The 23,962-nt window shown below is 37.2% G+C and overlaps 2 pseudogenes; both read left to right on the top strand.

The window, feature by feature from the left end:
* The first annotated feature begins 7,426 nt into the window (after positions 1 to 7,426).
* LOC106694626 lies at positions 7,427 to 8,358 on the top strand (annotated as a pseudogene).
* A 14,791-nt stretch (positions 8,359 to 23,149) lies between these two features.
* On the top strand, positions 23,150 to 23,583 carry LOC102421515 (annotated as a pseudogene).
* The last annotated feature ends 379 nt before the right edge of the window (positions 23,584 to 23,962 follow it).

Raw genomic sequence — 23,962 nt, 5'->3', positions numbered from 1 at the left:
CTCCATCTCTAGCCTCCATGTGCACTTGTAGGTGCGCGTGTCACCATTGTGTCCCATCTTGAGGACTGCAAAAACACTTCACTAGCATCCCTGCCCAGCACTTGAACCCTGTATTCTACATGGTAATAATAATCCTTTTGAAAATGATTCATGATTTGACACTTCTCTGCTCAAAACCTTCATCTCACTCAAAATAAAATTCAAAGTGCTTACCCAAGCCTAGAATGACTTATACCACCTGGCCCTCGATGACCCCTTTAACCTTTCCTACTACTTTTCTCCTTTTGCTAACTGCTCCACTCACACTGGCCTCCTCTGCCTTCCTTCAGCCTGCCAATTATAGTCTCAACTCAGGTGTTTTGCATGTACTACCCCCTCTCTGCTATTCTCTTCCCCAGATGTGTATGGCTTGCTCTGTCTTTTAGACATCTACCAATATACGTCCTTATTCAGGGGTCCTTTGACCAGCCATGTAAAAACAATATCTATCCATTCTCTGACCCTGATTTAATGTTCTTCATTGCTCTTAATCTCCACTCAGAACATTGCACATTTCTTTTTCATGTTTATTATTTGTTTAATATATTTGCTTATTATCTGTCTCCCTCCACTGGAATATAAATTACATTGCAATACCGGGTCCTACAACAGTGGGCCATTTACTCACTATTTGGTTAATGAATGTGATCTACTCAGATCTCTCACTTTTCATACAGGTAAAACCTTACCACTCTAAGTGAGATATAGGGCGGGCTTCTAACAGTTATCCATTTTGCTTTTACCCCGTGGTTCCCAGTTCAGGAGCATTTACTTTAGTTTGGTTCTATTGGTAAAGTAGCCTAACTTCTACATTAATACTGAGAGGTATTGTTCTTGAAATTTGTTCTTGAGGTTTACTGCATACTGGTTTTTGGATTATAATTTGTATCACTCACATTATACAGAGATAAATGGTAGCATAGTTCTGGAGGTATTATGGAGGAGCATTCTATCTGCCCTTTTTGTATCCTGAAGATATTTAATAGATTTTCTTTAAATCTCTCTTCTTGAGGGTCTCTCTTATTAAGGAATGGGAGTTTCTAGGTTTCTGAACTCCCACTAGATGGAGCACTTTTCATATCCAGGGGTTCTGAAAATCCTCCCCTAATTGAGTCAAACACTCATACAGTAAAAGTGAGCATCCATTTGTGCTCTCTGATCTTGGTGGGATAAATTGGGCCTAAAAGGTGAAGATTCTGCTGCTGCTAGTATATTGAAGAGTTAAAAAAAGATCTATAAACACTAATTCCAACACTTATGTTTGAATTGTCTTCAAGCTAAGCTGCCAGTGTAGGCAAGAGCACTGGGCTAGAAGCAGCAGACACAAATTTTCCATTTGAATATGATAACTTCTATAATTTGGGGGTGTCACTGTCTAGATTAGTTTTAAAATTCAGATATCCAAAATCATCACGAAATGCTCAAAATTAGGGAGATATTCATGGATTGAAGTCAATTGTATCCTCTGACTTTGAAATGGGAGAACCATACCTTATTTAAGAACATTTTAAGGTTTGGAAGTGAGCATGGACTATCTGTTCAAATAGCTTTTACTCTTCCTCTTTATCACCTGAAGTGGTGGAGGCAATGGAGGTTTCCCCAGTGTCACATATTTATTAGCCACAGCTAAATCCCCAGATGCTCAGCCATTTCTTCTTAAGAGTATTTTTTATGTCACCATTGAGTCCCAGGTTGCTTGGACTCTCCTAGGAAACTGTCCATGACCTGAGCTGAATAAATTCACATCTTCATTGCTGATGTGTGATCCATAATAGACACTGGAAAACTATAGTCTGCAAGAGTAAACCTGTTGCCCCCAATGCCAACTTGCTGTGCAACAGGATAGTAAATGGGATGTTAGTTCGAGTTTCTCATGAGACCAAAATGACAGAGTAGAAAATAACTTTTCCTGTGTTGTAAAGTAAGGTTTTAGACCACCTACACATGCCTTTCAAAGGAGGTTTTCAACTTCTAGCTAATTAACCACCTGTATAAAAAGGGATGGAAAGGATGAAAGGGAATTGGGGTTTGTAGAGGAAATTTATTTGTAAAAGTTTTTAGAATGCTGTGGCAAATCCCCAATACAATATGGGGGGCGGGGAGGGAGGTCCTCCTCCTCTAACCTCAAGTAGATTGATGAAGGTTTCAAAGAGACCAATCAGAAAGCCGGGTATTTTCTTAGGAGGCTGTGAATTAGTGCCCCACTAGCCTGAGAGAATCAAAGGGCAGGAATTGGAAGTCACTTGTGGCAGCCCAGTAGAGAAAGCGGTGATTTGGAGAATAACTGCTTTCTCACAGATTAATTAAAGGCATGTTTCCTGTGGATATATTCACAGACAGAGTTGCCCAGGGTTGTCTTATTGGGAGTATTCCTAAGAGTGCATCTTGGAGATTTGGTGGGATTCCAAGAGAGAACTTCTTGAATGGGATTAGACTGTTGGGAACCAAAATCTGTAGGCGGGTGGGCGGGGGCGGGGGGGGGGGCTGGTGGCGGCAGCAGCAGCCTGTGTTATCATAAGCAGCCAGCTGTGGAAAGTGCATCAAATAATTTCAATGAGAGATTCAAAACAGTGAGTATTTTTCATAGAACCTACAAAGCACACTGAGGAGTGAAAGTCAGCATTTAACATATAGCAAGCTGAAAGAATATTGACCCCCGTTTACAACTCTTTCTGTTTAGGAAGTTATTCTCTGCTCCTCACTTCACCCCATCACCTTTCAAACTTCAAAAGCATTGGCAGTCTAGGGAATTGGTAGAGAGAGACAGTAGCTTCAGATGAGGGAATAGAGAAGAAGTAACTGTGTCCCCCTTTTCCCTTGACATATTTCCATGTATGCAGCACACAGAAGAACTTAGTATTATCAAAAAGTGAGCAAAGGGAAGATGGGATCTGCTGAAATTTTATCCAAGGACAAGGAAAGATCTAACTCCCACAGAGTGAGTTGTCAGAGGTAGTCATGAAAAAAAAAATGCCTTATTTTGCCCCATTTTATATGTGTTTATAATTTGTATTCATTTTGTTCTTCAAGTCTTTTGCATCCTAAATAGGTTTTTGCTATATTCTGATACCTGAGATAGTGTTAAATTCAATATGATCACTCTTTTGTCAATTTTCATCTATACTAACAGGTTTTACTTTCTATATTTTAAAACTGTTTAATGTGTAAAGGCTTGTAGTTACTATATCGTTTTAGACCACTGTAATACTTTGATACTAATTTTCCTTTGAATATTATCAACTCTGCTTTTTTTCTAATATTTTTCTATATGTTAATTTTTAAAAATTTTCAAATGTATGTGTTATTTGTTATTTTGTATTCAGTTGTTGGATATGGGTATATGTGTTTTTACTTTCCCAATTTGTGAATTAATATTTAGAATTACAGATATGCTTTTAGTCCTATTTCTACTATATTATTCTATTTCTATAGTAAAAATTATAAGTTTTTAATAGCTATTGTTAAAGATAAAAAATTCAGCCTAGTAAATCAAATTGTCTTTATTAAGTGATTAATGAATTGGGCAGCATTTCATTGAGGGAGTAGAGACATACGCCCAGGAATTGTACAAAATAGTAAAGTTTTATGGGTAGAAGGTAGTTTGAGCAAGGAAGTTACTAGCAAAAAAAAAAAAAAAGGAAAGATTGTTTCAGGCTCTACCATTTGTTTTGTTGGGGAGGGGCGCAAAGGTTTTATCATACAGATTACCTCACTATTGCTGATCAGTAAATTACAGGTTGACTGTTTTAAAAGTCACATTTCTGGGAGAGATTGAAGTTTCAATTAAGTCTTGGTTTGCTATTGCTGAGGCAAATGATACCATTTGGGGCCTGTCATTTTTTTAAAACAATATATTTAACCATACCTTTTGCTATGAATGTAAACATCTAATCAATATCTATTCTATAACCTCTCCTGCAAATGAGAAACTTACCTACTCCTCTTTCTCCCTATTTATTGTTCAGAATTTATAATAACTGTTTACAATTGTGGATCCAATATAATATACTATGTTTTTCCAGTATGCCTCTTTCATGAATCTTTGTGTTATAAAATCAGTATATCTACTTAACAGCTATAATATAACCAGTTATTTGGAGTTAAATACACACTTTCCTGAGCCCATGGCTTATTTTTCTTTTATCTTGAGTATTCCTGTATCTTGAATGTTTGTTTTATTTTGTTATTTTTCTCAGGCATCAGCAAGGAAAAAAAAATTTAAGGTCCATAATAATAACATTTTAAACACATTATGAATGTGAATTCAAAGCACTGATTTAAGTGGTACAAGAATTGACATTTGCATTTCTTCTCTTTGTGTCATAAATATTATACTATGTTTTCCCTAAAATTTCATGTTTTAGGTTAAAAGTCTGATGTAAGTATGATTCTTTTGCCTGTGAAAATAACTTTTTGTCTCTCTAGGGTTTTATGATTTTTCTTTATTTATTTGATTGTTAATTTAGCTTAGTTTTATCCAGGTGTTTTCTTTTTGCAAGGGGGGGGATTAGCCTTTATTTCTTATTAATTCTTGCTCTTTACCAACTCTGTTATCTCCCTCTGAAATGACCATTTTGCCTGCTATAGATCTCTAAAATTGATCCTCCATATCTCGTAGCTATTTTTCATAATTTTATTTTTCTTTCCCTTTGCATTGTGTTCTGAGAGAATTTCTTGTTTCAGCTTTTCAGATCCCTACCTCGATCTTCTTGTTCTGTTTTTTGTCCTCTATTTTTTTTCCTCCAGCCATAACCATTATTTTAGTCAACATTCTTATTGAGTTTTTAAAAATAATGATCATGGTTAATTTTGAGAATTAAAATTAAACATAATTGGTTATTGATATTATAAAGGAAAGAGTCTACATTGATCTGCACTAGTTACTGGACTGTGTTTATCTCTAATGGCCCTTGAGGACAATCAATCTAGAATCTGATTACAGGATCCCTGGCTGTCCTGGGTTGGATTGGGAATATGATCAAATGGGCTCTAGTATTATATGACACGAGTAGTTGAATTTCAAGGTTTGTGAAGAGATCCAGAGGTTGCTTAGACCATGATTCCATTTTTGGCTTTCATCCTGTCACCCACAGAATGAATCTCTGGTGGCAGATTGTCTACTTCAGAGAGTTGTTCTTTCATCTTTAATTGGATCAAACTACATAACAGGGGAATTAAACAAGTTTGTACAGCCTTTTCATTAATGAGCTCACCGACTGCCCACCTTCAGCCTTGCTCCCAGTTTTTGCTGCCTCAAATGTTGAGTTTGGTAACAGAGTCTTCTGAACAAGTTACTTTCTGACAGTCTGTTTTTATAGAATTGTGAGTCCTTAAATTTCCCATGGTTTTCCACTAACCTTATATCATTTCTGAAATTCTTCAAGATTTGCAGTGATGGCACCCTTTACTGTAACCACCATTACAATACTGTATTAATTCTTACTTTTATTTTCACTTTAACATTTCAGTAGATTTGGAAAGAACAAGTATAGTCAAATGCCCTTCTGGTTTTAATGACTCAGATTATTGGATTTAGCTATTTGATTATTAAAAAGCAGGTGCATCTTTTTTTTTAAAACTGGAAGGTGCCTTATTACCAAAATAATAATTGGGAGAATTATGATTCTGATATCCAGTTCTCTAAGTTACTTCACTTGTAAATGGTTGAAGTAGGTATTCTGCTATTATGGCTTCTGTCTCATATTCCTTAACTTTTACTGGAGAGATAACATTGAAAATCTGCCAAGAAAACACATTCAGCAACAGAAATACTCAGGAAGAATATCAGCTGCCTTGCCTTTGCTTCCTGAATTCAGATCAAAATATTCTGTCAGATGCTCTCATCCTACACAAACAAAGGGGGTTGCCAGAGTGTATAAGGCCCAGAGAATCATCCTTTTGTTTTCTGACACTTCTAGCAAATAATGGCAATGAACCCTCCTCATATCTGCATCTCATAATTCATTAAAACAAAGAAAAAACATTAAAGATATGATTTGAAGGTGGGAACTCTACTGGAGAGAGGTCATGGCATGGCATCCTACACACAGTTATTCCGCTACCATGCAATTGTGTTCGGGGGAATCATATCTGCAAATCTTATTTTCAAAACATTCTTTAATCATAGCTCTTTCTTTCTGAAGCACTTCATGGGTCAGGATCACAGACTCTTATTGATGACTAGGTGTTTTCCACTTTCAACTTCTTCCTTAAATAATGGAAGGACTTTTTATTCCCTTGCTCCAAAGGCATAAGGATGCATGGACTCGTTATTTACCAAAGAAGAAAGAAAAACGAACGTGCACTGGGTAATTTAATTTCTAAAGCACTTCATCTTTTTCCTGGGAGAGACTCCCAGCCATGCAACCTTCAGAGTGTAAACAAAAATGAATGAATGATTTAGCAGTAATATTGTTTTCAATTTTGATATGAATTAAAAAGTGAAAGTTATTCAGAATATCCTTTCATTGAAATTAATCTTTGCTGGATGCCTCATACATTATTCAGAATGCTGTGGTGCAATGACCAATTCCATATGAATGCTACGTGGCTTATTTTGTTCTAAATAGAGTCTCTACCAGCTGCATGAATATCTTTAATTAAATGACAGTTTTTTATGTAAAATATATTTTAAAAATATTTTCTATTTTTTTAGTAACTTTTTATTGCCATGCTGGTTTCTAAGTGGAGTAATAGCATAGATTCATAAATGAGAGCACTAATACTCTTCTAGTATTTTGGAACTAGGTGACTAATTTTAAAATAGTTCATATTTTGTAAACATTTCATGTTCAATTATCTGTGGCTCTCAGGAGTATTTGAAATGCTTATTAATAGTGAAAGAGGCAGAAGTGACAAAGTCGTCATGGTGGTAAGCTTCCTAGCTGCATGGTTATTATGTGCAATCTGAGGGAGGCCCAGTAATGAACATTTGTAGCGTCATTCAGATATACAGGTGTAAGAATTGTCCTTCCAGAAACATTAAAGCACAGTGCTTCTCAAACTTTAATGAGAAAATAATCCACCAAATATCTTGTTAAAATATAGATTTCGATGCAGTAGATCTTAAGACTGCCCTAAGAATCTGAATTCTAAAAAGCTCCTAGCCAAGGCTGCTAGCTCAATAAACCATACTTCGTGAACAAAATGTCTAATGACTGGACCTCAAGTTTGCAAACCCAAAACCTCAATTTTGCCAATTTACCTAGAATTTGATTATGAAAAGATGACACACAACAATCAAAGAGACAAGAGGCTGATGTATAAGCCAAACTGTCAGTTTAATTATGGTTCTGTTCTTAACCCTTAGTGCCATGAGAATCACTTACAGAACTTCAGGGTTTAGCTTTTCTCTGTACTATCCTGAGGGGACCATCCGGCATTGTTCTTGGTTCCCACGTAACTTAAAGGGAAACCTTCACAATGTCTGGAGCCCTTGATTTCCTGCAAATGAAGGAGGAGGATGCCCTTTAAGTCCTTGTAGCAGAAACCCACTTAGGGGACACCAACCTTGACTTCAGATGGAACAGCACATCAACAAAAGGGAGAGTGATAGCATCTGCATCAGAAATCTGAAGGGAGCCTGGGAGAAGCATCTGCTGGCAGCTCTGCCATTGTTGCTATTGGGAACCCCACTGATGTCAGTGTCATATCCTCCAAGAATACTGGCCAGTGAGCTGTGCTGAAGCTGCTGCTGCCACCGAGCCACTCGTGCTGCTGGCCGCTTCACTCCTGGAACCGTCACTAAGCAGATCCGGGCAGCCTTCTGGGAGTCAAGACTTCTCATCCCAGAGCTGACCACCAGCCTCTCACAGAAGCATCTTATGTTAACCTGCCCACCACTGACTCTGTGTCACACAGACTCTCCTCCGCACTCGGTGGACATTGCCATCCCATGCAACAACAAGGAGGCTCACTCAGTGGGTCAGATGCGGTGGATGCAGGTCTGGAAGTTCTGTGCATGTGTGGCACCATCTCCCATGAACACCCCTGGAAGATCATGCCTGATCTCTATGTCTACAGAGATACAGAAGAGATTGGAAAGGAAGTGCAGGCTGCTGTTGAAAAGGCTGTGTGACCGAGGAAGTTTTAGGGTGGATGGACTGCACTAGCTCCCCAGTTCACTGCTGCTCTGCCTGAGGTCGCAGGCTGGTCTGAAGGCGTGCAGGAGCCCTCTGTGCCCATTCAGCAGTTTCCTACAGAAGCTGGAGCACTCAGCCTGCCACCGAAGACTGTTCTGCAGCCCCCACTGCTCAGGCCACTGAATGGGTAGGAACAACCAACTCTAGTGGTCTTAAGCTGTTCTTCCACAAACTTTAAACAGAATGGAAGTAAGGTTGACAGAAAATAAACAGTTTCTAAAAAAGAAAAAGAATTTCAGGTCTTAGACCCAATTCCATGGAATCATGATTTATTAATTGGTCTGAAATGGTGCTAATATCTATACTTGTTCAAATTACCCCAGTGATTCTAATATGCAGCCGCATTAAGGATCTCTGATTTACATAGACAATTACAATGCCAAGTAGATGAAGTACTAGTGTTAGTGGAATAGCACATTTTCTATCCTGAAGCGGTGTCTACATAGAGAGCCCGTGTGAAGTTGGTGGCTTACTTGGGGAATGTAGAATCACGGGGAAGGGGTTAAATAACCCGAGTCGTTGTCCTAATCAAGCCTGATAGGTACACCTTCACCAGAGGATACATTTGCCAGGGAGGCAGGTGTGTAGAGGGGCTCCTCATAGCCCTTCTCCAGTTGATGTGTCTTTCATTCTGGGCTTGCATTTTCTACACTAAGGCAGACTACCCCACCCCTGTTATTTTCCTTTATTCTTTAAAACAATTTCACACAAAGACTTCCACTTATTTACTTACTCATGTTTACCTTAATCATCTCTTTCCAGGTCCCTAAAATCTTAGTCCCTTTGATTGGAAGTAGGTGTCTCAGAATCTCCTCCATGGTTCACTTCATGGTTTATGCCTTAGGGTGGAATATATATATATATATATATATATATATATATATATATATATATATATAGTATTTCCTGCTAGATTGCCTTCTTTTTAAGTTTCTTCCTTAGAATGTAAGCCTTAGTTCTGAATTATAGGACAGCCTTGCTTATGTTATATTTCCTAAATTATTTGTTCAGTATAAATAGATAAATATATGAAATGCAATGTATATGTTCTGCTAATTTTACACAAAGCTAATGCAAGAGCTTTAATATTTACAAAGCTAAAATGAGATTGGGTAGAGATATTTTGGTGTAGGGTCATAGAACAGTGCTCCTTTCTGTCATTTAGGAAAAAGTGCTTAGAGAAAATGGAAATGATATGTACAAAGGCACTTCCTACAAGGCATTTCACTTTGAAAATGGGCCAGGTGCCAATGGCGTGTTTAACTGACTTTCTGTTTTAAAGTGGGGAAATGGTTGATCAAGAATTATTCTTTTTTTTGGGGGGGGTAAACTTTTACTATCATAAACTCAATGGAAATTTGAACAGCATATCATTTTGAGAACATATAAAAGGGAAGAGGTAGTTAGTAATCAGGATTTCTTAGTGAAGTTTTGTCAGGCTAATTGAATTTTCCTCTGTGCCAAAATGATAGCACTGATATATCAGTTGAAATATCAGCCGTAATTTACCTTGCCTTTAAATGAGCTTCAGTTCTACTTGTTTGGCATACAGATTACCGATTTTTGAAAAGTTGTCTAGACTAGAATTTTGCATGATTATTTTTATTTATCCACACGAGAGACTTATCCACAATTATCAAGGATTTTTGTATGTGTGCACTAAATTTTTAGTGATATCAAAATCATGTCTATGTTATATTTGTATATTCTTAATACACAACTCACATGAACTGGAGTTTTCAGATATAATAATAGCAACAGGAATAGTGTGTGTGTGTGTATGTGTAAACCACACAGAGCCAACATTCTGCAAGGGGAAGGTTAGCTTGGTTTGGGATGTCAGGACTGACCTGGATAAAGCATAACATAGAGCAATTTAGCTCAGATGGATAGTGTGTTAATCAGGTGTATTGAGAGAATGCAACCAACATATGGTGGAACAATGGCCTCGTTATTTTGCTGTCTTATCTTGAAGCCCACTAAAATCAACAAAACTAAAATATATGGATCCTTGGAGGTGGGTGAGGCCTGAACATAGCCTGGAAAGTGGCATATATTTAATATATGTATGTTAAATTGATCATTTTTAGCACAGTAAAGATATATATGTATTAAGGAATTGGCTCATGTGATGATTATGGAGGCTGAAAAGTCCCCCAGTCTGTTCTCTGGAAGCTGAAGATCTAGGGAAACTAGTGGTGTAATTCAGTCCAGCAATGTGAAACTTTGATTCAAATGTATATATACATGTATAAATATGTGTGTGCTACTAAGTTGCACTGTAAAATACTTAAGGACTAGCTGTCTTAGGGTAAATTGCTCTAATTTATAGTTTGTCAAACTCTATGTTGTAAATGCTATACCTCTCTCTTGTCCCTAGTAGATGTCAAGCTATCAATGTAACTCTATTGAAGGTGGAGTTGGGTAAGATGCACAGTCCAACCGTAAATATAGTATGTAAATAACCTTAAGAGCATAAAGTAAATATAGTAAAATAATTAGGAATTGATATGATTATTACCTTTACTTTTAATAGAATGTATTTGATTTTAAGTTATATAATTTAATGTTTAATAATGGCCATTTTTAACCACTGTTTCACAACATTCTAGAAAATTAGCAGTCAACTCTCATGAGCTGGTATGAGACAGATTGAGCATACAATTGGACTGTGCCAGAAAGTTAGAAAGCTACTGGTTAGCCATGCCCCATGCTTACAGCTGACTCAAAATAAATGAGAGAAGATGGCATATGTAATAAGCCTTTTCAAGATCTTTATTTTTCTCTGGGCTACCTAAACTTTTCTATTAAGAGAGAAACTCCATCTATTTCACTTTTCTGTAATTAAATTATTTCCTCCCTAAAAATTGGCAAATGTGTCTTTCTTTGTCTTTGTATACCTCCTTAATTGCATTTGGGCACTGAAGGGAAGAGAGGAGTTGAAAACCATCTGATATCCAAAGGTTGGTGTAATATTATATCATTAACTTCAGTAAGGACATAAGAATAATAATGATTTAAATGCAGTAAGCTTTCATTGGCTAGTTTATGTTCACCATATTAAGTGTTTCGCATAGTAATCTTTATTTCACTATAGTATACTGTAAAAATAAATACAAATGTAACCCTTTCTGCCTACATATTCTCTCTGATAGTTTACTAAAGGATATCAAAGGAAGTAGCTTATTCAGGGAACAAACTTTCAAATGTGACAACAGGATAAGTGCCTTATAAGTTTGTTCTGTGACATCTTTCCTCAGAGCTTTTTAGCATGTTAATAAATGAACGCGGATTTATTTGTGAATGAGTTCATTTTCTACTTAAGCTTATGGGGAACATTATAAGCCTTTTCCTCAAGGCACAACTTATGGCCTCTCTTCCTAATGACTAATCCTAATTTATTTACTTTGTCTTTTCTGTATCTATTATACTTATATTCTTTGTGGCAAAACTAGAACTCCATTGTTCTCTCATTACCACCTTAACTTCACTAAATTTTAATATCCATGAGATCAGAATATTTTACTTTATTTTTGTCCCTGTAACCCTTACCAGCATTAGGAAGATAGTAGTATCAATGCCTATTAAAATTTATTAGAAATAAGTGTTAACTTATTGAGGTTCTGTACATGGGTCTACACAGTCAGCTCCTCCTAATAATATTAATGATGTATTAGTAGTAGTTAATAATGCTAATCACTATATCTTGCATTGATTATTCTTTTAATTCTCACCACAAACTCGAAGTAATAGAAAAAGAATTGTCCCATGATCACATAGTTTGGCTCCAGGAAATTTGTCTCTAGAATCAGGTCCCATAATTGTTTACTCTTCCACCTCACATACAGATATGATTAAGCAGTAGTACCATGTTTTAAATGTCTGCCAACAAAAATTTTAACACTGAAGGGCTTCAATGCTTTTAAGGTTGGGTAAAAAAGAACTTTAGAGTTTTGGAAATTTTCTAAAGGTAACCCAGGAAAAGAAACTAAAATGGCAAGTGTAAGACCAAATATGTGAGTAGCACTGAGAATAATCTCTGAGTAATATAGACATTTGATTTGCACTCCTTAGAAAGTGAGAAACAAGAGATGTGGGGAAATCCATTGAAAATTTACTGTGAAGACAGGCAGCATTTGTAAGATCAGACCAGATGTTTTAGAACTACGTATTTGGCAAGGCCTGTCAAACTCAGAGGATCTGAGGAAGGAGACAAGCTAAGCTTTGGGCTGAGCCATCCTTTTTAAAACTTCTTCCTTACTTCTGAGACACTTAATTGTTCCATCTTTAATCTTTAATATAATTACTAAGAAAAGTCAAACTGAAAGAGAGGGGCTTTCTAAAACATAGTTAACTTAAATGATTTGTATGAATTCATTACTAGGTACCAAGAGTGGTGTGTGTGTGTGTGTGTGTGTGTGTGTGTGTGTGTGTGTGTGTGTCTATAATATCTCTTTCTATTTAAAATAATGATTTGGGGAAAAATACACAAATCATCAGGGAGATAATCATATAATACCCTTATTGCAAAGCTTCAGCTATTTATTAAAGAAGGTAAACTGAAAATAAAAATGTAAATTCTTGGCCTCAATAAAGTATAATTTCGCTTTTAAGACAAGAATACAATGTATACTATTTTGAATGGGCTTTTTTTCCTTGTTAAGAAGGTAAAATTGTGGTCTCCTGTGGCATATTTTTTTGGCTGTTTGAAAGTTTCATGGCATTCTAATTAAGAAGAAAAATATAATCCATCCTGTATCTAGGGGAAAGAGCATTTTGAGTGCTAAATGTGGCCAGTCCTTATCTGTTTAGTAGAATCAGAATTCACCCAATATAAGAAAGAATAAGGCAACACAAGATACTGGCTATGAATAGAGGTTATGGAAGTCAGATAATCTTAAATTAAAAACTCAGCTTTTCTAATTATTAGTCGAGTGACCTTAAAGTTACCTAATTTCCCTTAACCTCCGTCTTCAAATCTCTGACATGGCTATGAATGGAAATATTGACTCAAAGGATCATTGTGGGAAATAGATAATCTAATAGATAGATATGAGATGCCAAAGGCAATAAATAGGAGTTACAATATTATAATATAAACTCATATATTATTCACAGCATAATTGATCACAGGAACATTTTTAAAAATTATATTGGCATTGAGGTCCATTCTGCTCAATTCTTTATGTGTTGACATAAGTAACATACTATTTTAAAGTATCCAAATAGTTCTTTAGAGGGAGACTCTTTTAAGCTCTTTTAAGCATAGACAGACAGACAGACAGAAAAAGACATACCTTGGTTTTCCAGATGAGGCATTCCCACGGTTATTTTGAGGTAACTGCTCTTTGTTCTATTTTAATCCTTTATTAAATCTAAGATTTTCTTCCCATTCTGCAATGTGAAGAAGAAAGTATTTAAGAAACATTTAAGTATTAAGAAAGAGGAAAGTATTTGAGAGAAAAAAATCAGCTGATGAAACTTATTTGAGTGTGCATTTTTGATATAGCTTAAAGTATTTGTTCATAGCTAGATAAAGATATGTATAATCAACTATATTTTAAAAGAAGTCCAGAAAGCAAATGTACATTATTTTTAATTATCTAAAAAATGGTCCGCTATTTGAGATTGACTGTAAAACGTAATAATGCCAAGTGATAAAAAAATAACTTCATATCACATAAAGGGAAAATAGACAATTTACTGGAGATGTGACTGGGTTTCTTTTTCCCTCCCTTCAATAAGGTAATTTCTGCCCATCTCCAAAGGCCTTTCTCACAGTGACCTTGGTGAAAGAAGAGCTCTGTGACATTGCCTACAGGAATCATCTGCTGCTTCTAAGTCAGTCACAGGTTTTGCTTCAAGGCAAGAAAACACTTTGCTCCCACTCACACCTGAGCTTACTGTCTTCAGAAAGCTTCATCCTCCTATAAATGCAACACCATCTCTTATAGTCAGATGGAAATATTTTAATGAATTTCTCAAGGAAGTGTTACAGCCCAGTTTCATTAGTATGTCCAGGCCAAGGAGCTGCAGAGTTTTGTTTTTTAAGAAAAGTAATAAAATGGTAAGAGATCAAAACAGGAAGCAATAAATTTGATAATGAAATATGAATATATCCAGTATATACACATGATATTTATGAATGATTTAAGCAGGGCGGTTTTGATACTCTTTTTTCTAAAACTATTAACTTGGTCCCAGTAAGCTGTGTACCTCATTGTATCCTAGTAATAGTAACTACTAGCATGCTCTTTCATAAGTAAAAATGGCACACTGTGCTGTAACAGTAGACCTTTAGATGGGAGCAAACTCATCTACACTTTCCTGTAGTCAGTCTCATGACCAACCAAGATAGGAGACATTCACCTTCTGGAGATGAGAAGGCAGGGTAGAAGGAATGGGGTTATGCTTAGCAAGGAGACTAGCAGAGCTGGCTACCCTCATCAATATCAAGCATCTTTATCTGAGCTAATCTATAATCTTTTGTTTCCCTGGCGAAAAGGAAAAGTACAGAAATCCAGGTATTCTCTTGGCTATTACTTAATGTAGGGCCTCCTCCATTCATTACTTTTGATAACTCATAAATAATCCTCAGCAACCGTGTTGAGTTATGAAATTACTTAGTAGAACAAATAGTAAAGAACAAAAATGTCCAATTAAGATTCTCAAAAGAAGACTGCTTTATTTACTTGAATTCTTCTTACCACATATTTGTAAAACCCGAATTACAAACTGTTGACTCTTTGTCTTGTTTTGTCAGCTAGAGTTTTGATATAATGACATATGACTGGCAGAGTTGTGTTCCTTGTAGAGATGAGAGCAAAAGGCCATTCCATGGTAAAGATAATGAGGAGATTCATAAATTGGCTGTTAATTCAAAATGTCACTTTGTGTAGCACTTGTATTTTATTTGTCAAGAATACTTGTTTTCCACAACTGGAATAAAGCAATCAAGTAAGCAAATTAATTCAGTATACACTTCATAGACTTGATATAATGTACATATATAAACTAGAGTATATAATATGATATTAATGTATTCATTCACTTAAGAAACAGTTATTGTCTAATGTATGCTATGCATTGTTTAAAGCATTAGAGTAAACCAAGACACTACTTCATGGAGCTTATATTCCAGTGCAGAAAAATAGATAATTAATAAATATCCACACAAATATAATATGCGAGTTGAAGATAAGTGCTTAGAAAATACATAAAGCATAGTAAAGGGGTAGAAAGGAATAGTGATGACATTTATTGTTCAGTTGGAAATTCAAGGGCCATGAAACTGAAAGAGCATAGCTTTCCTGGAATGATGTCCATCTTCATAAAATTCTATAGATGATTAATTTTTATAATCTGAAAGAATGTAATATCATTGAAAACTATTTTATGGCTTTAGGTCTATGATAAATAATTTTCAATATAAATTACTTTGAGAGTGGACTATAAAATGTTTTTTAAATCAAATATAATAAAAATAACAGGGACATGACAAGAAAAGAACATAGACTATTTCTCATTACATAAATGCAAAAATATCACCCAAAATATTAACAAACTAAATTCTGTGATATATAAACAGGATAATGCATAATGATCTAGTTGGGTTTATTTCAATGATGCATGATTCAAAATTTTAATCATTATAACTTACCATATTTGCAAAATAAAAGAAATGAGATGTTCATCTCAATAAATACAGCAAAGAAATTTGATAAAATTCAACATTTCTTCAGAATTTATTAAAACTTCTAAACTAGTAATAGGAAAGATTTTCCCAATATGACAAGGTATTTCTGACATTACACTTAATGATGAAAAGCTCACTAATTACCCCACAAGAACAGGAACAAGGCAAGGATTCCATTATAGCCACTTCTATTCCACATTATACTGGAGGACCTGTCCAGTAAATAAAATGAAATGAAAGAAATGCCAAGGGTTTAGAATAAAAGATGACATGGTAATATATGAAGATAGGACAAAGGAATCTACAAAAATTATTAGATTAAAAAGTAAATTTAACAAGTTCTCTGGACCTGAAGTCAACATTTAAAAAATAAATGCATTTCTGGGGAATGTTGCAGTGGATTTGAAAAGATGGTCACTAAAGATACTTACATAGATAGATAGACAGACAGACAAAAGGCATTGACATATACAAGAATTTTGTTATGAATTGAATTATATTTCATTTGAAACAAGCACTGAACTCCTAACCCTGTTAAGTATTTCAGAATGTGTTTTATTTGAAAATAGGGTCATTGTACTGGGAATCAAGTTAGAGTGCTATCAGTAGGGTGGGCCCAATCCCATATAACTGGTGTTCTTTTATAAAGGGGAAATCTGGACACACAGACATGCACAGAAGGAAGATGATGTGAATACACACAGGGACAAGATGAACATGTAAATGGAGTGACTGATGCATCTACAGGCCACAGAATGCCCAAGATCGCCCACAAACCACCTCAAGTGAGGAAAAGGCAAGGAAGGATTCCCCCAGAGGTTTCAGAGCAGCTTGGCTCTGCTGCTAGCCTTCAGAAGTGTGTGATAAATAATTTCTGTTTTAAGCCATCCAGTTTTGGGCACTAGGAAGGAAACCAATACAATTCCTATCAACATTACTTGTTATATCTAATATATTTGGAAATAACCCACATATTCATCAATAGTAGCAAGGACTTTTTAAAATGTAGTATGTTTATATATTGGATTATATTCATGCATTGGGATAGGAATAAAATGAAGAGAGTACAGCTGCAAGTACCAATATAAAGAGATAGCGAATAGGTAGATAGATATGATAGATCCATAAATAAAGTTAAAAAACAGTTAAACTAACTTCATTATTCATTAGAAGTCAGAATAATGATTACCTGTTTGGAAGAAAGAGGTAAAGAATGATTTGAGGAGATATACAAGGTGGTCTTCTGTGGCACTACTGTTCCTGAAATAGTGTGAAACACTTCTTCTATGGCTCAGAGAATTGTAGAAGCCAAACCTATATGATGAAGTATTTAGTGGTATCCTGAGAAACATAGTGTCAGCATTAAAACTGTGTACTCTGAAGCCAGCCTATCAAAGTGTAAAAGCCCTGCCCTACCACTAGCTGGTTAAATATCTTTGGGTAATTTACATCTGTATGCTTCAGTTTCTTATCAGTGAGACGGGGTAATATTATCTTAGGAGACTGTTATGGGAGTTAAATAGTTAATGCTTTTAAAACAATGAATAGTGCTTGAATATTTATTTAACATTAGAGGCCCAGTGCACAAAAATTTGTGCACTCGGGGGGGTCCCTCAGCCCGGCCTATGCCCTCTTGCAGTCTGGGACCCCTCGGGGGATGTCCACCTGCTGGCTTAGGCCCACTCCCCAGGGAACTGGACCTAAGCTGGCAGTCAGACATCCCTCTGGCAGCCTGGGAGCTCTCGGGGGATGTCCACTTGCCAGCGGGGAGCAGGCCTAAACTGCAGTCGGACATCCTTAGAGCTGCTGAGGAGGAGGGAGAGGCTCCCACCACCACCGCTGTACTGGCAGCCATCAGCCTGGCTTGTGGCTGAGCAGATCTCCCCCTGTGGGAGCGCAATGACCACCAAGGGGCATCTCCTGTATTGAGCGTCTGCCCCCTCGTGGTCAGTGTGTGTCATAGTGACCAGTCATTCCCAGTCATTCTGCTGTTAGGGTCAATTTGCATATTACCCTTTAATTATATAGGATAGAGGCCTGGTGCACGCGTGGGGGCCAACTGGTTTGCCCTGAAGGGTGTCCCGGATCAGGGTGGGGGTTCTGCTGGGGTGCCTGGCCAGCCTGGGTGAGGGGCTGATGGCTGTTTATAGGCTGGCCACAGCCCCTTCAGGGTGGGGGAGTCCCGCTGGGGTGCCTGGCCAGCCTGAGTGAGGGGCTGTTTGCAGGCTTGCCAAGCCCCCCATGGGGCCGTTTTCAGGCTGCCCATAGCCCCATCAGGGTGGGGGAGTCCCCCTGGGGTGCCTGGCCAGCCTGGGTGAGGGGCTGATGGCTGTTTTCAGGCTGGCCACACCCCCCCGCGACCCAAGCTCCCAGCCTCTCCTTTTTTTCCTGGAGTTATTTATCTTCTATAATTGAAACTTTGTAGCCTTGAGCGGAGCCAATGCTGGCCAGGCCAGGTGGGAAGCTTGGCTTCCTCCATCGCCAGGGTCAACCCAAGCCTCCTGCTTGCTCCAGCTCTGTGGCCGCCGCCATCTTAGTTGGGTTAATTTGCATACTATTTCCTGATTGGCTTGTGGGCGTGGCTTGTGGCCTGGCTTGAGTGTAGTGGAGGGATGGTTAATCTGCATCTTTCTCTTTTATTATGGATGGTTTAGTATATAGTTATTAAGTAAATATTAATATCTATATCTATATCTATATCTGTATCTGTATCTGTATCTGTATCTATATATAAAAGCCTAATATGCTAAGTGCCCCTCCAACCATTCAACCAGTTGCTATGACACACACCGACCACCAGGGGGCAGACGCTCTGACTGGTAGGTTAGCTTGCTGCTGGTGTCCTGCTGATCGGGACTGGGCAAGATGGGCTGGACACGCAGTTCTGCGGTCCCTCTCTGGCCGGCCTCTGCGGTCCCTCTCTGGCCGGCCTAGGCGTGAGATGGGCTGGACATGCCCTGGAGCCCTCCTGTAGTCCCTTCCATGGTCCCTCCTGGCCAAGGTGGGGTCCTGGATTGTGAGAAGGTGCAGGCCAGACCAAGGGACCCCACCAGTGCATGTGCACTGGGCCTCTAGTATATTTATATATAGCATGTATTTATTATGTATGTATTTATTACATGTAGTATATATTTATTACATAAATTACATATTTATATATAGCATGTATTTATTATGTATGTATTTAGTATAGCATGTATTTATTATGTATTTATTACATAAATTATATATTTAAAAAAACAACAATATCTTGAGAAAAAATTTGAAACTATGGAATTTTAAGATTTCATATTTAGAATTAAAATAGTTTTTTTCATTTATACTACTAGTAAGTCTGTACAAACTAGTAGATAGTACATGGATGCATATACTAAAGCATTAAGCAGTACATGTGAACAAATGTGTACATGATAACACGTTCTGAACTTTAATAAAATGCATCTTAAGTAATTCTTGGTTATACTGAAAATGTGATCAGACACTTGCAATTAACATACTGTCAAACCATAGTTGTCTTTCTAGCAATATGAAACTATACTGGAAAGCAGTTTCTAATTATCATTCATATGTTCAGGTATCAACACATGATTTTAATTAATATGTATGATCATTAAAAATTCATGGCAGGTAAGAAAAGCTGTTGTTAACATTGAAAAATCACTAGCCATATATATATATCCAAAACCTATGCAAATTAGTACCAAATTATATAAAATTATTTCTATAAGATTTGCAAAAAAAGACTGCCTTCCCACAGCATTGATTCTCAAGATTAAAATTGTTATTTTATCCTGAACACTCATCTGTCCACTTTCAAAAATAAACTCCCATCACTTTCCTCTGAACTAGAACCTTGATGTATATTCATGAGATCTAGGACCAAGGGCTCAGCAGGACATCTCACCAACTTCAAACCCAATGTCACTAAGTAATCTAGCTCTATCCCAAGGGGAATTTATCTGGTGCCATTATTTCATACTACCAAGAAAGTTCATAAAATTCACTGGCATTATCATCCCCAAGATTGGGCCCATTAATAATTTTCTGCTATCAAAATGAATACAGAAAATGCTAAAAATTGGTTAATTTTTCTGGGTTCTGGCAATTAAAAATTAAGTAGAAATAGTAGTTCACATATGCTTTTTTTTAATTTTATTAAGAAATAGTTTTTAGTCCCAGCTTCCTATCTTTAAATTATAATTAATATATAGATAGGTTTGTAATCTAATGCAGTTCTTGGAATCTTGTAAAGGTCTGGATTTTAAAGGATACAAAATGATGTTAGGTTATTTTAATAACTATGTAATAGCTATTGAGTATTCTGTTTTCTTTTTGGTAAAAGCGTCAATATCTAAATTGTTGGGAACAGAAGGAGCTGGAGAGGAATTGGGATACTGAGTTGAGGCTGCGCATGCCCCATAATCTCTACAGCCCACTCCTGCTCTCCTGATTGCAGTGTCATGGTCCATCCCACCCATGTTCAAGACTTTACAGTGTTGCTTAAGATTATATTCACCAGTCTTTCAGTTTTTCTTTGTGAGATATAGAAGACCGATTTCTGGGAGCTTCTTGACATTTTAATAATTTTGAAAAGCACTAAAGAAATGTAAAATTAAAAATAAAGTATGTGCCTACCTTTCCAGGCAGCTTGATCAATTTTGCGTACCTTTTATAAGGAAGCATTCAGAGCCTCTGTCCTAAGGGTTCATTATTCTACATAGAAGACAGGCTCATGGCTTTTGGCAGCTTGATATTTTATTATCCTTTCTATAGGTAGGAAAGAGCATGCTGATTGAAGAGATTTATTATACTGTAGTTTCAGCTCCTTGATCCTGTACAATGGGGAAAGCGAAGAGGAATCTGCTAAAAATAGATAAGCAGAATGCCGGATAAACAAAGCGAAGAGACTCTTTTTTGTTTAAGTTTCTTTCCTAAAAGAGCCTGTGGGAACTGTTGTTTCGGAACAGGACCTGCTAATTAATTATCACATAATAAATATATGTGCATTTTGAAAATAAAAACTGACATTTGGTTCATTTATGCCACATAAATAGAACCGAGACTTGGTGGGAAGACACATTCCTATGTACCAATTATTCTTTCCTAGATATTTATTCCTTCCAAGTTAGCTGTGAGAGAGAGAAAAATTAATATACCAAACTCTATCTCCTAAATTACTCCCCTTGAAATTGAAAGATGGGTTTTGGAGTTGAAGACATAAGAGAACAGGTGTAGAAACTGAGATTTTGGCAGCCTCCGTCAGAAACTAATGAGCTTTGGGGAAATCCAGCCAATACAGAGTTGGGTAGATTACTATCAAAACTATAGGTCATCTTAACACCTACAGTGAACTGGCTTCAAGGTGGCACATGGAAACTGACCGGAGGTAACCTTTCCAAATTACTTATAGAATTATTAAACATAAAAAAGCTATCCAATGTAGTAGTATTCAGTATATCAAGAATCAACTTTCCTATTAATATATACACTACACATACTCCTTTTGAAGTAGGAGCAAAAGTTCACAGTACTTTAACCTTGGTGGGTGCCTTACATGGCCCATTAGTCACCATAAAGCTATGGGTGGCCTTCCTTCTATGATGTCAAGACTGTGGATAATACCTAGTTCAAGGGCTCTCAGGGAGAGCCCAGGGTCCCCAGCACGGTCTGAGGAGAGCAGAGGGGTAGTATGAAACACTGTGGTAGGAGACTGGTAGCAGACCATGAAAGCAGAGGATTCTTTTACTCTGTAGTATGGAACTCCCCTTCTGTAATTAGTTCTCTAGTGGTTTTGCTGTCCACTTCCTTGCTTTGATTGGTTATATACTAACTAGCTAATTTCAGTGTGTTCAATGTGTCAGTCTGTGTTTTAGTATGTTTCAGTGTGTGAGTATCCTGCTGCATGTTTGACTCTGCTGTTTCCACATATCTGGCTGTGGGTTTGAGAGGACATACAAATTAGCCAATCTTTATATGTTGATGCTGGTAAGGGGCTATCATGAGACTTCAAGCCAGAATTCATGCATATATATTTTTCAGTTACTCAGTCCCGTTATATCAATGTGTATGATAGGAAGGATGTGAAATAAAAGTAGAGTTGGGAGATGAAACAAAAATGAATAAAAATCCCTTTACCAACGTGGTAGCACCCAAATATATTGGACTTTTCCAAACCACCTCAGCACCCTCCCAAATCATGGGTCTAATCCAATATTTCCTGTAAAATCTAATCTCACTGTAGGCTCTACCCTTTGGTTCTAGTGGATCTAGGTTGATGACTTATACCCTACTGAACTTTCAGTAACTTCTCGTAAAGCTAAACCTCTGATCATAGTCTAAAAGGTCCCACATAAATTTACTCCTGTCCACCAAACGCTCACTGTTGTCTAGGAAACACTCAGGGATCTTTTCTCTTCTCTGAACTTTTCAAGTTCCTCCTGTTTCAAAGCCTTTGCCTTGTTTTTCCCTCTGTCTGCTCTGCTGTCCCCCACTCTTCATTTTTATAACTGAAATACAGTATTTATGTGGCAGCATCTGAGGAGTAGAACTGTCAGATGTGAAGTGAAGCCTGGTTTAGAAAAAAGGCAATCACCTGCATTGATGATGGTATTTGAATTGTTTAGAAACTTTATGACACCTTTTCATATCCATGGGGGAGATATCTAAAAGTCCTTCCTATTTTTTTAAATGAAAAAAGTGAAGGGATGCTAAGTGATTTTCTATATGGAACATTAAAATTGCCAAAAGCAAATTTGGCATGAATTTGACTAATTATATAATTAATTTTAAAAATCTGTATGGGGTACATTCTGTCTTCCGAAATTTCCAGTGAGTTCTACTTAGGACCTTAAAGACTATTTGCAGAGGCTAATTATTCACAAGCTCAGATCTTGTGAATTCCTTCTTATAGTCAGTAACCATTTATTGAGCAACTACTATATGCCAGCCACTCTAAACAAATTATTATGTTGACTCTAATGAAACATGACCAAAAAGGACACATTGGAGAAAACCTGTAAAGATATTTCACTTTCTTTCAGACACAACCTGAGAATGTATCATGTGCTCATTAGCATTCTAGGCACTAAGAATGTAGAGCTCCTCATTCAAGAAGTTCACACTCTACTCCGCAGACTCAGGTGGCTTCAGCCAGGGCCAATTCTTGTCTTGGTTCTAAGCAGACAGCAACTATCAGAGACCACAGGAGGAGGAAGGAGATGTTGGATGCACTGGCCCTCTGCCACTATACACTGCAACCTTCTCTCAGCTCAAAATGAACTATATGCCCAGTGCCGCCAGCCTCACTGGAAGATCAATAGTGAGTTGCTCATCTCCTTCAGATGAACTCTGGGGAAAGCACTTGGTCCTGTTTCGAAATGGAAGGATACTTACAGGCATTTTGAGAAGCATCGGTGAATTTGCTAATTTATGCTACATCAGACTGTGGAGCATATTCAGGTGGGCAAAAACTATGATGATATCCCTAGAGGGATTTTGGTGGTCATAGGAGAAAATTGGTTCTTCTGGGAGAAATAGACTTTGGAAAGTAGAGTGACACACCCCTCCGGCACATGTCCATTGAAGAAATCTTAGAGGAACAATGGGTAGAACAGCAGATGAACTAGAAGCTGAGAAGTTGCAAGTTTAGACTTTAAAGGTCCAGGTCTCTCCATTCCCAAGCAGATAGATACTCTTGATGACTATTAACTCTTTTGCTCAGGCATTATTGCTCTTGGGGAGCAGTGGCTGTCACTGGATGAAAGTGACATTCTGGTCACTTCACACGTTGGACTGGAGAATTTTGAAAAGTCATTTTTCTTTTGAATTTTTTCACAAATTCAACATGAAATCATATGGCTCTTTTTTCCTTTTTTAAGAAATATATTTTTATTGATTTCAGAGAAGGAGAGGGAGAGAGAGATAGAAACATCCATGAAAGAGAATCATTGATCAACTACCTTCTGCACTCCCTCTACTGGAGATCGAGCCAGCAACCCAGGCATATGCCTTGACAGGGAATCAAACCATGACTTCCTGGTTCATAGGTCAACGCTCAACCACTGAGTGATACTGGCTGGGCTCTGTT

The sequence above is a fragment of the Myotis lucifugus genome, unplaced genomic scaffold, assembly GCF_000147115.1.
Source record: "Myotis lucifugus unplaced genomic scaffold, Myoluc2.0 scaffold_5, whole genome shotgun sequence".
NCBI classification, from domain to species: Eukaryota; Metazoa; Chordata; class Mammalia; order Chiroptera; family Vespertilionidae; genus Myotis; species Myotis lucifugus.
This window is presented reverse-complemented; position numbering and strand designations above follow the sequence as displayed.